This window comes from Molothrus ater, chromosome 7, assembly GCF_012460135.2.
Source record: "Molothrus ater isolate BHLD 08-10-18 breed brown headed cowbird chromosome 7, BPBGC_Mater_1.1, whole genome shotgun sequence".
NCBI lineage: Eukaryota > Metazoa > Chordata > Aves > Passeriformes > Icteridae > Molothrus > Molothrus ater.
Genome location: NC_050484.2, coordinates 17,466,503 through 17,481,125, shown reverse-complemented (window position 1 = coordinate 17,481,125; position 14,623 = coordinate 17,466,503). Strand labels below are relative to the sequence as shown.

The window sequence follows — 14,623 nt, the reverse complement described above, 5'->3', positions numbered from 1 at the left end:
AATCTCTGGACACAAACAGTAATTAATTGGACTAATGGCTGATTTACTAACATGAACTCTACTTAAAACTTGCAGTAATTATTTTTTGTTATTCACCAGGGACTGTTGCCTTTCAGAAATCGATCAGTAAGCAATCAAAATGACAAAATTATTTTTAATATATTACTTTGCAGAAGCACAACTTTTCAATGTTTTATCTTAATGAGATTGGTGGGTCCATGGGTCAATCATTAACCTAATTTTAAGCAACAGCTTGATTTCTCTTACTTTCATCATTGATCAATAGATCAAACAGTCTTTCAAGTAGTGGCATGAATAATCCCTAGGATAGAACTGACTGCTAAACTGTTTATGAGCAATAACTTGGGATAAACTAAAACTCCACCTATGCAGTAGTCAAGATATCATCTTCATACATAGGGTTTTCTGACTTGCTTTGTATTCCTCCATGGGACTTCTGCAGAAAAATGCGTGTGCAACGCTGCACTGACACTACCTTAAAGCATATGGGAAGATAGGCAGCTGAAACCCCATACTCTTTTGGGGCATTCAGCAGTTTTATGGTCAGCTATGACTGTCAATTATTTTACTTTTTAATTTGTTACTTTGTGTGGCTATCAACAGTTTTCTGGTTACTCCTTTTAATTGAAGACTAAGGTTATATTCTCAAATATATAGATAGTGACATCTGGACATTTTGAAACCTAAATATGTTGCCCCAAACCCCTGTCTTGAACTCTTCTAGAGCAGTAAGGACCAATATCACGAGCCTTTGATTTTCATTGCCCCAAGGAAGACAGGGAAATCTGTGAAGTGTATATTAGTATCCACCTCATAGCTGTCTAACACGTTTTTGTAATTCCTCTGTCCTTTACAACACCATCAAATTAAAGAGGCAGACCTGGTATGTTTATATCCTAAATCAGAACAGAATCAGAAATTTTGCAGGCTAATATGACAGGAAGTGTGTCTTTTTCCTGATGTGTTTTTAACTCTTTCTATTTCTACTTTTCAATAATTTAAGTTTAGATAACATGGGCTAGGCAGTGCAGAACTGAAGAAAAGAGCAGAGACTGGAGGCTGGAACACAGCCCTGACACTGAGATCTGCTATGCTGTGATTGCAGTATTGCTGCTGGGAACTGTCACAACAGCACTCAGGGAAGCTGTAACCTCACCCACCTGAAGGCATCCAGTGCATCATCCTGCCGTGTTCTCAGCCAAAGCCATGGGTAGGGTTGGTGCCGTTACACTGCTCCTGGCAATTAGAAAAGAAATCCACAATATTTTATCTCCCATGAAAGCTTCTGAAAATGTTTGCACATTCCCTTTCAGGGATGTGGGGCACAAAGGAAGTGTTTTATCTTCTAGGAAATTTACTATCTATATGTTAAAGCTCTATTTAGCATTAATGAAAAACTATTTTTCTCTCCATAACTAGCAGCCATTGGTATATAGCAACTAAAGGCTTTGAAACCTTACTCTCTATTCTGTATCTCATCACAGCTATTAAAGAAAGACTGAGAATTGGAACCTTATGCTGAATAGGTAGGATTCTATTTACCCATGCCACTTTACCAAGCAAGGCTTCAACTTCAAAATGTGCTGGTGCTTAACTGAGCCTCAGAACTTGCCAAAGCTGCAAGGAAGACTGTGTTGAAACCAAACCTTTGGTGCCTGACACTATCAGGTACATGAAATTCATCAGCATGATAAGTGTTCCTGCATGCAGTATCAATAGCCATCTTTCTTACATGATACAAAATTAATCCTTCACTTGAAGCAACTTTCTCTTGGTCACTATATCTTATTTCTTGGTAACAAATGGACAGGATGTGCTACAGAGGAATTCAGCACAAAGGAGATGAGACAACGTAAACTGACATGCTGTAAACCTCCCACTGCTCACCTCTTCAGCATTTCAGCACTGCTGTCACCAGCTGCTCAGATGAATGATAAGAGTTAGTGCTTCCCAAGCCTCAAACAAAGCAAACAGGAGCTTTTTTCACTTTTCATGTGTGGGTATTACTTGGAATTGGAGGCCCCCAAGCTATTGCAAGAAGAGGGTACACTGTTGGGTAGGCACTGGCACTTCTCTGAATCCCTGCTAAAGCTACATTAGAGCAAGTGAGGCTGAGCACTGAGTTCTCAGCCTGTGGTTGCCTGACACAGTCCAGTGCAAACAAGCCTGATAATGACAGCTCTTTAGAGAGCTGTCACAGCATCACATTAATAGTACACATTAGACTGAAATTTCTGAAGCTTCTTTGGAAAAAGATTTTCTCTGGCACCCATCTGAGGAATCTGGTTTTTTGACATACATCTTGGAGCCTTTATACTTCCTTAAAACATACTGACATTTAAGAATCGTATTCTTTGGCAATATTTAAATATGTCACATTTTACAGAAATAAGATGGTAAAGGTGCTTGCAATTTACTTGGGAACAATTTTTGAATTTGACAAAATCCTGCTATTTCTGTGATCTTTGATATTTTCTTGAAATAGCACTAGGAAACCTATGTCTAGCAATAAGACCTCATTTAGTTGGACTGTTCAAATAAATCACATTTCTTAAATGTGCTCGCAATATTTTTTTCAATTACCTTCTCCCCATATATATTTGAGATTTTCCAGCCTCAGATTTTCCCCCACAGAGACAGATACAAGGCTCCACAGTGCTGCATCACACTGGTTACAGTTTGAGTAGGTTCAGGAAAGTTCCCAAGTCCATCAGGTTTACCTAAAAAGCTGACAAGATTACAAAGCTCTGTTGTGAAAAGTATAGATCCAGAACTTCCAAGTGAGGAAAAAAAAAAATCTGATCATTCTACCACAGAGCAAGAAAGAGAGATACATTATTAAATTTAAAATATTTTAAGCAGCATTTTCTGCATTAAGAACACAGTCAGATTTAGCGAGGTCATCTTTAGACTCTTGTTGCTGTTTCTAACTTTTGGCTGACTAGTAACAACCCTGGAAAATATCACACTTCCATTTTCATACCCAATGCAGGCATGCTGCATGGCAAAAAATTGTTAGAAACAAATGGATTCAGAGCCCAGTGAAACCAATGTATTTACAGCCTAGTCCAGCACAGGAAACTCCTCAAATTCAAACTCACACAGGTGCAAATGAAAGCCTATTTAATACTTGATTTAAATGTCTTATAACATCTTATTTATTAAAGACTTATTAAATATACTATACTTCTAGCTCTGAAGGATACCTTTTCTATATGAAAGATTTTTGAGTAGTCTATGCAGTTAAATAAAAAAATAATTTTGACATCTTAAAACATAAGTATCATCATTCTAGGAAAAATTCAGGCATACTAAGTGTCCATCACAAATAGGATGAATTTATGTATATCTGTAAATGAGCAGGTTACTTGCTAATGCAAAATTGTGAGTAGTACATGAAATCTGTAACATCGTGGCTTCTCTAATATTTTGCATTTCTTTCTTCCATGAACACCCAATGAACATGCAGCCTGAAAGGACAGAGCAGTGTTATGAGGCTGGCTGTCAATACTGGCAGCAGGATTGCTCACAAATGCCTGGCATTTCAATCACAGGCAAGGCATGCCACTGGACAGAGTGAACCAATGGGAGTTGATTCCCAACTGGATCCTGTGCCAAATCACTTGAATTTCTGCCCAGTGGCAATTGTGCAATAGCTGGAAGTTTGGATGCACATCCCTCATTGTGACTATGGTCATACTAAAAAGGGTGAATTAAATCAATACAAAGCTGCTTTCAGTTGGATGTGAGGGCCACAGGAATTTGTTCCAGTTCAAAGCAGGGGAGCAGACAGTGACGCTTGTTACTAAACAGTGGCTGGCAAACACGGCACAAAGAATAGACCTGAGGCAGCAGTCTCCGTGTTGATGGGATATTTATCACTGAGGGAGGAAATCAAGAATATACCATTTTCAAGATTCCTTGTCTTTTTCTTGCAGCAAAGGCAGAACTGGGGGAAGGGTGTGAGGGGACACAGCACCACAGTGCAAAGAAGCTGTATGCACTGTTCTCTGCTTTACCTTTAATGTAAAGAGCGTAGACTTTGAGGGTATAGAATCTTCTGTAAATCAGACCAAAGAAACAGATTTTTTCCATACAATGCTAGCTTTAAAATTGCTTACCAGGAGCTTTATTTGGGGTACAAAGCTGAGGCCCTGTCCCTGACCTCATACCTCTGAAACAGGGGTAGAGTTGCTGTTGTGAGCACTTCTATCAGTCATGGAGGAAGAGAGCAGATTATCTTGTTCCAAAGTTCAGCCTTAGAAAATAAAAATATATCCACAGGTATTCATATAGCAGAAATTCCTGATAAAATGTGCCTACTCCAAATATCACCTGAAGCCTGTAGCCAGGCTGTCTTTGAATTTGGAGTTACTCACTATTACACCTGTTCTGAGCAGCCATCATCTCCCAGAAAACAGCCATGGAACAAAGAGGATGAAAGCACTGCTCCTGCAACTCCCCTCCCAGGTGGATACAGCTTGAGCTATACCAGCATTAATGAATAAACCACCACCTATATATGAGTATGTATGTGTGGATGTAAATATTATTATGTAGGTTTATATATACTCTGGTCTATTTATATTTCTGTCACACGAGACATCAGCTCAATTCCATTTTATGCGGATGTTTGCCCTGGGTTTGGCTGGGGCAGAATTAATTTTCTTACTAACAGCTGGTAGAGCAGTGTGTTTTGGATTTACTGTAGAATTCTTGTTGACAACACACTGATGTTTTGGTTGCTAAGTAATGCTTCCCCTAAGTCAAGGACTTTTTGGTGTCTCTGCTCTGCCAGAGAGGAGCTGCACAAGGAGCTGGGGGAGCATGGCCAGGAAGGAGACCTGACTGGCCAAAGGGATGTTCCATGGCACACAATGTCATGGACAGTGCATAAACATGGGGAGAGGGATGTGAGGGCCTGATCACTGCTGGAGATGGGCTGGGTCTGGGCAGGTGGGGAGCCAGTGTATTGGGCATCACTTGCTTTCCTGGGGGTTTTTCCTCTGTCTTTTTCTCTTTTATTATTATATTTTTAAACTATTTAAATTGTTAAACTATTCTTATCTCAACCCACAGATTTTACCGGGGAGGCAGGAGGGGAGGGAAGGGGATGAGTGAGTGGCTGCATAGAACTTAATTGTGGACCTGAGTTAAGCTGTGACAATGTAGATAGACAGAGTAAGTTCTGTTCTTCACTGTTACCTGTGATGACTTTTCTTTTACCAAGCTTTTCTGTGTACTATCTTGTTTTGTCAATCTGTGCCTTGGTGTCTTTGTTTCTCAGATGAAGTTCTCTCTCTCAAACAGCAAGCTTAGACCTCAGCTCTTCCACCTAAATTATGGAAGAGAATTGGTAATTAAGTTTTAACAAGATTTAAATTATATTAAAACCAGACAGTTAAAAGGAGACACTGCCTTGGGCTTTGTTGTAAATTTGTATAATTATTTTTAGTTCTCTGGAGGATGCATGATTATGTTTCTGTATTTATAAAAATACTGCCCTGGAGGCATGAAAATGAATTTTATAGTCCACTGATTTGCATATTAATGTCAGCCTTACGGTGTAAAATGTATATTTTAGCAAATAAATGTCCATAACAATTATCAAAATTTCCAAAGAATTTCGTAATATATTTGACCTGGATTCATTTTTTTTAAGTAAAGACAAAATAAGAAAGCCAATATAGCACAATGATAAAGATATTGGAGAAGAACGAACCAGATGAACTAAACAAAACAAGAATGGATTTTAAACTATGAATTATAATAGATCTGGTAAATAAGCATTAAGTCCTAACTCAGATTCTGATCCAAATCTCTTTAAAGACTCTTGGTCTGTAGATTTTCTGACAATACAGTTCTGTATGTTTGCCTTCCTGCAGAAACACAATCACTGGGAAAATCATTCTCTAGATCAAGTGTCCTTATATACTTTTCAGAATGAGAATAAAGAAAACCAGGGACAAAAGATATTAGTTGCTACAGTCCAAAATCCTAATAAGGAGCTGGAACTGTAATGTTCAAAGCTTGTGTCACCAGCAGAGCAGAAGTTATGGCTTTATGGTGGAAGATATGGAGGTAAAGCCATCTCTTCCATGCTGCCATGTACAGGAAAATATAGTTAGGTTAATGTTTGTTTTTCTCATCTCTAAATCTGCCTTGCAAAATCCTGATAAATTCACAGTTGCTCTAATTCCTCATTTGTCTTGCATTTCATAATTTTTCAAGAGTCATTTTGAAAGCCAGAAATCCTGGGCCTGAAGTGCCAAGTAAAGCTATAGGCTTTTGGAGCTTGTATAGACAATACAGGATAACAGTAACAATATTGCACTAGTGCAGAATCCAGCCTTGTTACATATATGAAGACAAAATTCTTACCAGCATTCAGTCAAAAGACAATGAACTCAATGGGAGATTTCTTTGTGCATGGATGGAAAAATTACCATCATAGTTAATAGTAATCCATTTTGTTATCAAGATAAATCCATTGGCCTTGCAGTTTATCTCCCCATGGAACTAATGTATTGTCAGCTGAAATAATGTGTTATTATCACTACAATAATTATCATTGTAATAATCTTAAACAATTATTTGGATTAGAAACCTGTCATATTGTCCAAGTTTATGAGGAGAGCTAAATACAAGTTTTGTGATTTTTCCTCACAGAGAGTAGAGATGCTTGTTGTGTGCCAAAAACTATAAGAGAAAGTGCCATCCTAGTGTCTAATAGTAGCAAATAAGGTGTATTTTACAAAAATGACCAAATGCCAGTCAACTGCTGCTCAGGGAAACACTTGTTAGGCCATAAATGAGCTGATTGCATGTTCAGAACTACAATTTCCATAAAGTCTCATCCAAGGAGATATTAATAATCATTACTTAAATGTGACAAAATGCTGTCAGAGAGGGAACATACACCTGACATTCTCCAGCAGTCCCTTGCAAACATGACTCCTGATATACAAACTTTTACCCCATGCACGTTAGCCAGAATATTTAGAGGTAAAGCAAAAATACTTTAAAAATAATAATAATAAAAAGCAGTCAAGACTGAGCAAAATGTTTCTGTAATATTCCAATGTTGATGGCCAATCACATATATTATTTTGGGAATGAAACATGGTAGGCTGAAGAAGCAAGCACAGAAAATTATTGTTTTTCTGTTTTTCTTTTTTTTTTTTTTTAATCAAGGAATCTTTGTTTACCCATGGTTGGCCTGGGTTTAAAAATAAATTCAGAGGAAATACTTTTACACATACACAATCTGCTTCATCATTGAGATAAAGTTTTGCAGGCTAATGTTCAGAATTGCTATCTGTTCCAATAATTTTCTTTTTAATTGATGTTGATAATTAGGGATCAATTACTGTTTGGCCTGACTCTGTGTGTGTGGCAGCCGAAAGATAAACAAAGAAGGGATGAAGAGATGGCCAAAAGAGCCTTTCTTGTCTTCAGTCAATCTGCAGGAAAAGTCAATCACAACTGCAGTGCTCTGGGCCAGCCCATTCTGTCCCATTTGGACGCAATACTCCCCAAAAAAAGGGAAAAGGGGCCATTCCCATCTGTGCCATTGTCATGGATGAGCTTAGTTCACTAAAAGAGTAGCATCTGAGTGGGTCTGACAGTACCCCAAGATGAGGAGAAATCCCAAATATTTGAGCCAATATAATTCTGCCCTATCCCCTATTCTAGGTTGCTTGGACTGTGAACTGTTAGGTGTAGGAAGACAGAAGGTAAAACTGCTGCTAGGGTTGTCTTTGGTCAAAGACAACCCTAGCTGCACAAAACCAGCACCACAGAGAGGCACTGGAAATCAGACAACAGTGTGTAGCTGTGTAGCCACATACCTAATGGAATACTATAGAAAGCTGATTTATTACCAACATCTTGTTCCAGGAGTTTGCAGCCCTGTTTCATACTTTGAATGCCTCATTATACAGAATCTGCACCTCTGGACGCTTCCTTTTCTGGGTGCTGTCATTTTGAAGTAATACATTACCAGTTTCCATCAGCTGGTGATGCATTACAAGAGCACATCAGAAGAACAGCTGGCTCAGTCTCTCAATCCTTAGAGTCCAGCAATGCTGACTGTCATGATATATTACATGAACTCTTCAGTCTATCATTGCAATACATCAAAACAAGACACTGGTCTGAAGGTGTATTACTCAAAGAAAGGCAAAGCTGAATTCTCCTGTCCAGGAGAAGGGTTCTGGTTTAATTATGGAACAGAAGTTACAGTACACGGCTCAGAGAAGGGTTGCTAGCTTCAAATTTTTGGTGCAGTGGTAAAACACATTTTTCATTCATATAATTTGTGCTATAGGAGAAGGTCACATTGCTGCTCACTTTGGAGACAATCTCAACAAACAGAGTTCTGTCAAAACACTGCAATGTGCTCTGTATAAGAGAGGCTGTGCATATAAGGGAGTCATGCAGGATTAGAGTTCAACTGTAAGCACCAATTCCTATTCTTTTCATTTCTTGATGGAAATCCCAGACAAGACTCTCATATTTGAGAGTGGTAACTGAGAGCATCTCACCAGTGGGTTCTTGCTGCTCCTTCATTTGGTGGCACTCTCAGTGGGCTCCAGGTGATGTTGTGAGTCTGCAGAAAAGCAGCAGCAGAAAATAACGCCTCAGGCATTGTCAGGGAAAGAGCTGGAGCTGAAAAAAATGAAAAAAGAGAAAGAAAAAAAAAGAGAAGAAAGTGACAGTCATCTGCAAATAAATATAAAAGATTATTTAAGTCAAGCCTTTTCATCAGAGTTGAATTGACTGTGGCTACTTACATCAGAGTTCACTTTGATGGATGAGCAAGAATCTCCCATTGGTCAGGACTGCAAACTTGACATAGGAATGTCTTGGGCTGTTAAACTGAAGACAAACCTGTTTCCTCCTCTTGGGTCAGAAATGGTGGCTACATTTCTCTTCATTTAACCAGGGCTTCTATTTTACCCAAAACACAGGAAATGGTCCCAAAATGTTCCCTCTGGATTGGGTTCACACAGAGAGTTGGAGTATGAACTGCATTTTTCACCTGCAAACCCATGGATGACAGACAGGATATGATATGAATCACAACCAGTTAGAACTAAGGCAGTGAAAAGTTCACTTGCCTGTAATGCACAAGTATTATTTCCAGTAATTTTCCAAAGACTCAGCTGCCTAGCCATTTTTCTGCCTATCTCAAGGTCCAGCTTCTTTGTAATGTGGCTCAGGATAGCTCCTTCAGTGTATGCTACTGACTTCACATTGCAGTTTTATTTGTGTTGCTGCAATATTAACCTCCATGGTCCCTTCCTTCTCCTGACTGTCATACTGCTATATGCTCAGTAATGCCCTGAGAATTGAATACTTTCCTGGTGAAAATTCCTGCAACTTTCTGTTCAGTTTCTCTAACTCAAAGTAAACTTTGGTGGGTATGATTTGATGAACATACTAAAACCAGTGTGTAATATGGTATTACTTCAATCTGTGTCTTCTTTACTTTCCCTGCTATACTTCATTGCTCTAGCATACAATATTTTAGTTGGAAAATACTTACAAAAATAATCTAGAAGATCTAATTAAAGAAAAAGATTTTTTGAGTGAGAGTTGCTGCACCTGAATGTACATTACTAGCAGAATAAAACCCCCAGAATTTAACTTCATGGTGAATTGGGAATCTGAGGGCCATACATTTTTCTGCTCATGTTTCTGTTCAGTAGAAGCAGCAAATATCTAATGTTCTTAGGAGGTAATTGAGAACATAAGGTGATCTGAGATGGGGAGAATGGACAGCTGTTTGTTTAGATAGCATAGCATATTATAAGAATCATGAATCAAAGACATACCTGAGAATGAACATTTCACCAATATGTTACATTCATCAGAACAATTTTAGCTCCTTGTTAATGTTTACAAGATCTAAACAGTCCTTTATTTAAAAAAGAGATGGTTCACACTGATATGTGTGACAAGGGCCCCTGAATAAAACATGCAGCAAGAACAGATTAAAAATGTGATCAGTAATGAGAACACACAGGGCTGTTACACACACTTTTGTAAACCTTGAAAAGGATTCAGCATGTCCTGGGTTTAGTTGTGAACGTGGCTGATGTGTCCTTTGCTGCAGTATCTTGCTGTATTGCTGTTGTGGGAGGGTGTAAGAACAATAAGGACAATAGCGACAGGATGACACGTAAACACCGGTAACAAAATAGCAGGAAGGAGAGGAATTGATTAATGGATGATATCCCATAAAGATGTCTTGATGAGGGGACAGGTGAGACAGCTGCTGAGATAATGGGTGCCTCAGTAAAGAAATCTTCTTTCACCAGCTTTCTGGTTTTTAAAATATCTAAGTCTTGCAGAATTCATCTTTTCAGTAAAATGTGAAAGAGCAGATCCATGACTGTCTGAGGTACGTGCCCTCTTTGTCCCACGATGTGGGAACTACCGTGACCTCCCAAGTTTTCCTTACTGACACAGTGAATCCATCTGTCCCAGATAAGAACATGGATATTGCCACAGGAATATAGCAAAGTAAGTACACTGTAAAAATCAGAAATGCTGTGCTGATAACACTGGCCACTTTCCAGGGTCACTTGCTTGGTACTGAAAGCAGAGTAATCAGAAAATAAGAATAAGGTACTGTCTAAATACATCCTTCAAGGAAAATGAGCAGATTAAGAATTTATTGTCTGGTAGCACTTGGAGTATGAATCTTTCTTCAGTGGGTACATACTGTGTAACTGAGCTGGTATATACTGAGCTGGGTAACTATTTGTGATTTATTTACGAAACGGGATGGATTTAGCAGAAGTAAAGTGGACTCAAGGGCTCATGGTGACCTGATCTAGTTGAAGACATTCCTGCTTGTTGCAGGGGAAGTGCATTAGATGATCTTTAAAGATCTCTTCCAACCCAAACCATTCTGCCATGCTGTGACTCAGGCCCACTGATCGCAGGCCACACATTGCGCGGTGGAAGCCTGACACAGAGCTACAGAGCACAGCTGGATGGAAGCAGCCTTTGGTCACTGACCCTCCCCCAGGCCTTGTGCTCTACCCTACACATTCTGAAGGGAATGATATGTGAAAAACAACAGTTGCTGAAAAGAATATCACACAGACAGGAAAGGTAAAGTGTCTACATTGGGTCACTTCAGCTTTCCTTAGACAAGACACAAAGAGACAGGAGAGTTTTTGGAAGAATAAATTCATTGCTCTAGTGGATACTACCAAAGTAAGACCTGAGAGGATGTTTATTGGCATCTATGGAAAAAATAATGTTCGAATATATTCTTATGTTTACACTCAACCGCATTTTGAACTTGAAAAAAGTGCACCAGCTAATCTGTGAATCCCATGGAAGACAACATATACCCATGAATTATACAATAAACTCCTGTATTCTGTTACAATAGCCAAAGGCAGACAGTTAATGACCTCAAGAGACTTGACAAAATAATTTTTTTTTCTTACAATCTTCTGCCTGTTTATTCCAATTGTCTTCTGTGACTTCAGGGCACATGAAAGTGGCTACTTTCCTAAACTGGTACCTAATTCTGCAAGTTTTCTAGAACATAAAAATTTTCTGCTTCCAAGCACCATGTCCCTACCAACACAGGGATAAAATGGTGGTTACTGTATGTACCTTTTCATACATAAAGTATAAATAAATCCATTTCAGTAAGCTGAATGAACCCATTTGTCAGCCCAGGGCACACCCACACTATAGGTAATTTTTAAGATGCACAAAGAGATCAAAGAATCAAAACCCAAAAATGCTCATGCCAATAAATCCTTATTAGCCACTGAATTCAAGACAAAAATGAACAAATAAAGATTGAATAGCTTTTGTACCTTCCTTCTTCAAGGAACTCAGAGCAGAAAACCCTACAGAGAAGATCACTATTTTTTAATGTCATCTAGGAATGTACTTGACGTTAGTGTAGCACTTGATTCTGGCACTCCCTGCAATATCAGTGCTTCATCGTCAATTAGTATTTGGACAGCAGAGTTGCTAAGCTGTTCTGCTTCTATGAAAATAATTTCTTGTGTTGACTACACTTACTCCTTTCCTCTTCATTTCTATATTATAGATAATCTTAAGCTTGTCAGGGGTATTATTAATCACTTATTGTTACCTTTTTCAATATAACTTGGAGACCAACATTCCCCAGTCACAAGTATCAACATATTAAGTACTGTTCAGACATTTGAACATAATATACTGTTTCTAAGTCCTCCGTTGTATTACTAGTAGGATAATTATTACAGCAAATGATAAAATACTGCAAAATTGTTTTCTCCCCCCCTTAATAACATAAATAAAAGAAGCAATTAATTTCCTACAATAAAAACAGGCAATACAATAACATACAAATGTGGAGTTTCTTCATTATTGCATCAAATTGCAAAACGGAAACATATAATTTCAAAAGGCTCATAAGCAAAAATGGAAACACAGCTGATGTTGCGTCAGCATGTAGCACAAAAATGTGAAGCTTGCACAGCTCACAGCTAGTCTCCTCAAATGAAGCAGTTAACATTTCTAAATGAAATACATAACACAGAGAAGCTTCTCTTTTTTTTTTTTGAGCCTCTACTTCCAGAATTTAAGGCAATTTTGCAGAATATTACTCTCCATCCAATACTATAACCTTATAGCATCACCAGTTATTTTAAAACCTGTCTATCACACAGACCTACATCTATAGCTTTATTGACACATCTTGTGACAGATGGCAATAATGTTTTCAAATGGAATCAATGTACTTCCAAACTGATACACCTTCCTCTACACGCCAGATATTCATCAGATGCGTTTTTATACCTCTTTCTGCAGTGGTATTTTGGCTTGTTTGGTTTTAGGTTGCTGAGAAAAGGTAATACATTTTCTTTGACATCTCATGCAATTTTACAAGTATTCAGGGCACATTCCCTGCTTTGCATGGAAAATGTATTTGCACAGTTGTCAGAATGATGGACAAGGGGAGAATGATAGGAAGGAGCACTGATCTTTGCTTGTTATTACATACAATAGCCCAGTAGGAATCATGATGTGTTGGTGAGACAAACTGTGTCCCATTCTGGAACATATTAAGTTTGTCTCCAGGACACACATGACTTCACTAGGGTGTCTAACCTCATTCATAATAGATGCTAATCTTTTCAGGGCTGACTGATGACAGCACTTCCTGCCCTTCACGGAATTAGAGCTGGGTTTTATCAAAGGACTCAAACTGCCTGCTAATTAGACTAATTCCCTTCATCATGAATTATTTATTTCCATTGGTAACCGACCACTGTGACATTAATGGGTTCTGCTCAACTTAGTTTCATACTAATATACACTATAAGTTAAATGTTTAAAAACTCCTGATACTTCACTCCAGGTCAAGTGTATCTTCATGTAACTCTTGATGTTTTCAATAAAGTTTTGGTAATTATAGACAGAATAAAGTGCTCATTGCTAAGGAAAAAAAAAAAGAAAAATAAAATTAAGCGTAATTTTAAAATTCTGAAATCAAGTTGTTGGTTTGTTGGTTTTTTCCACCCAAATGTGAAGCAATATACACTTCTTATTTAAGACTGATAATACTCACTCTACTCTCTAAGAGACCCTCTATTGCACTAAGAGGGTCTCAAGGCAATTCACTGAACCAGATTCATATCCTCAGCCAGAACATGTAGTGCCTCTGTATTCAAAATTCTCACTCAGTTGAAGCAGTTTTTTGTGTTTAATATGAAAATTATGTTCTGTGCTTAGGTAGCAAGTATCAAATATACAAGCAAAAAAAAGAATAGCTAGCACTGCAGGGTGGAGAAGGCCAAATGCAGCATGGCCAACACTGAGATAAACCTGGGGAAAACATAAAGCACCATTCTGGGATGTCTTAGCAGCAGGATCTGAGTAGTGTAACAGAGGTCATCTATGCAGTATGTAGAAGGTCTCAGCAAGAGAACTGATGGCTGGTTTTTGGCATCACTATTCACAAGTTACATTGACAACAGAAGAGCAACAAAAAATTAGAGCAATTTAGAAAACATAACCAATGGGGCAAGATTGGTAATAATGTTTGGAAAAGAATATGATGACATTTTAATTTATGTAGGAAGATGTTATAGTGAGACTGGTGATCAGTTTCCTACATGTCTTCAATAAGCAGAACAAGAGAAAACCATTTCAGTCTGAAGCCATGAAAAAAAATTGGGAAAAGTTTTCCTAGCTGTAAGGACAGAAAAGCACATGTCTAACCTGGATAAAAAGGTTGTACAATTCTCAGCACTAAAGGGATTTTAGTTTAGGCTAGTTAGGCAGATAGTTTTCACAGGAGGTTTAGGTGTATATGAACTGATAAAATTATTTTCTGAGGCATAAAAAAATTTCACTTCAATTACTGGAATATCAATTTACCTTATAGAAGTCTTGAGGATTTTGCCATCTCTAAAGAAGAAACTTCTACTTAAAAGTTGTGAATATTTCTTAATGATAAGAATGTCTCTTTTAGAAGCATTATATGCAGAATAACATTTCAGTTTTCTAGAACTTAACTGTTAGTCTTTTCTACTGGCAACACAGACAGTAAATTTATTAAATCCCAATTGAT

General features: G+C 38.0%; 1 long non-coding RNA gene across 1 annotated transcript; it reads right to left on the bottom strand.

Moving 5' to 3' along the window:
• Window positions 1-1,178: 1,178 nt before the first annotated feature.
• LOC118688905 (uncharacterized) lies at window positions 1,179-4,223 on the bottom strand. The gene is made up of 3 exons (XR_004980534.1): window positions 4,143-4,223; window positions 2,605-2,749; window positions 1,179-1,257 (listed from the first exon to the last, which is right to left on the bottom strand). It is a non-coding gene; the product is annotated as an uncharacterized LOC118688905 (long non-coding RNA).
• Window positions 4,224-14,623: the final 10,400 nt, after the last annotated feature.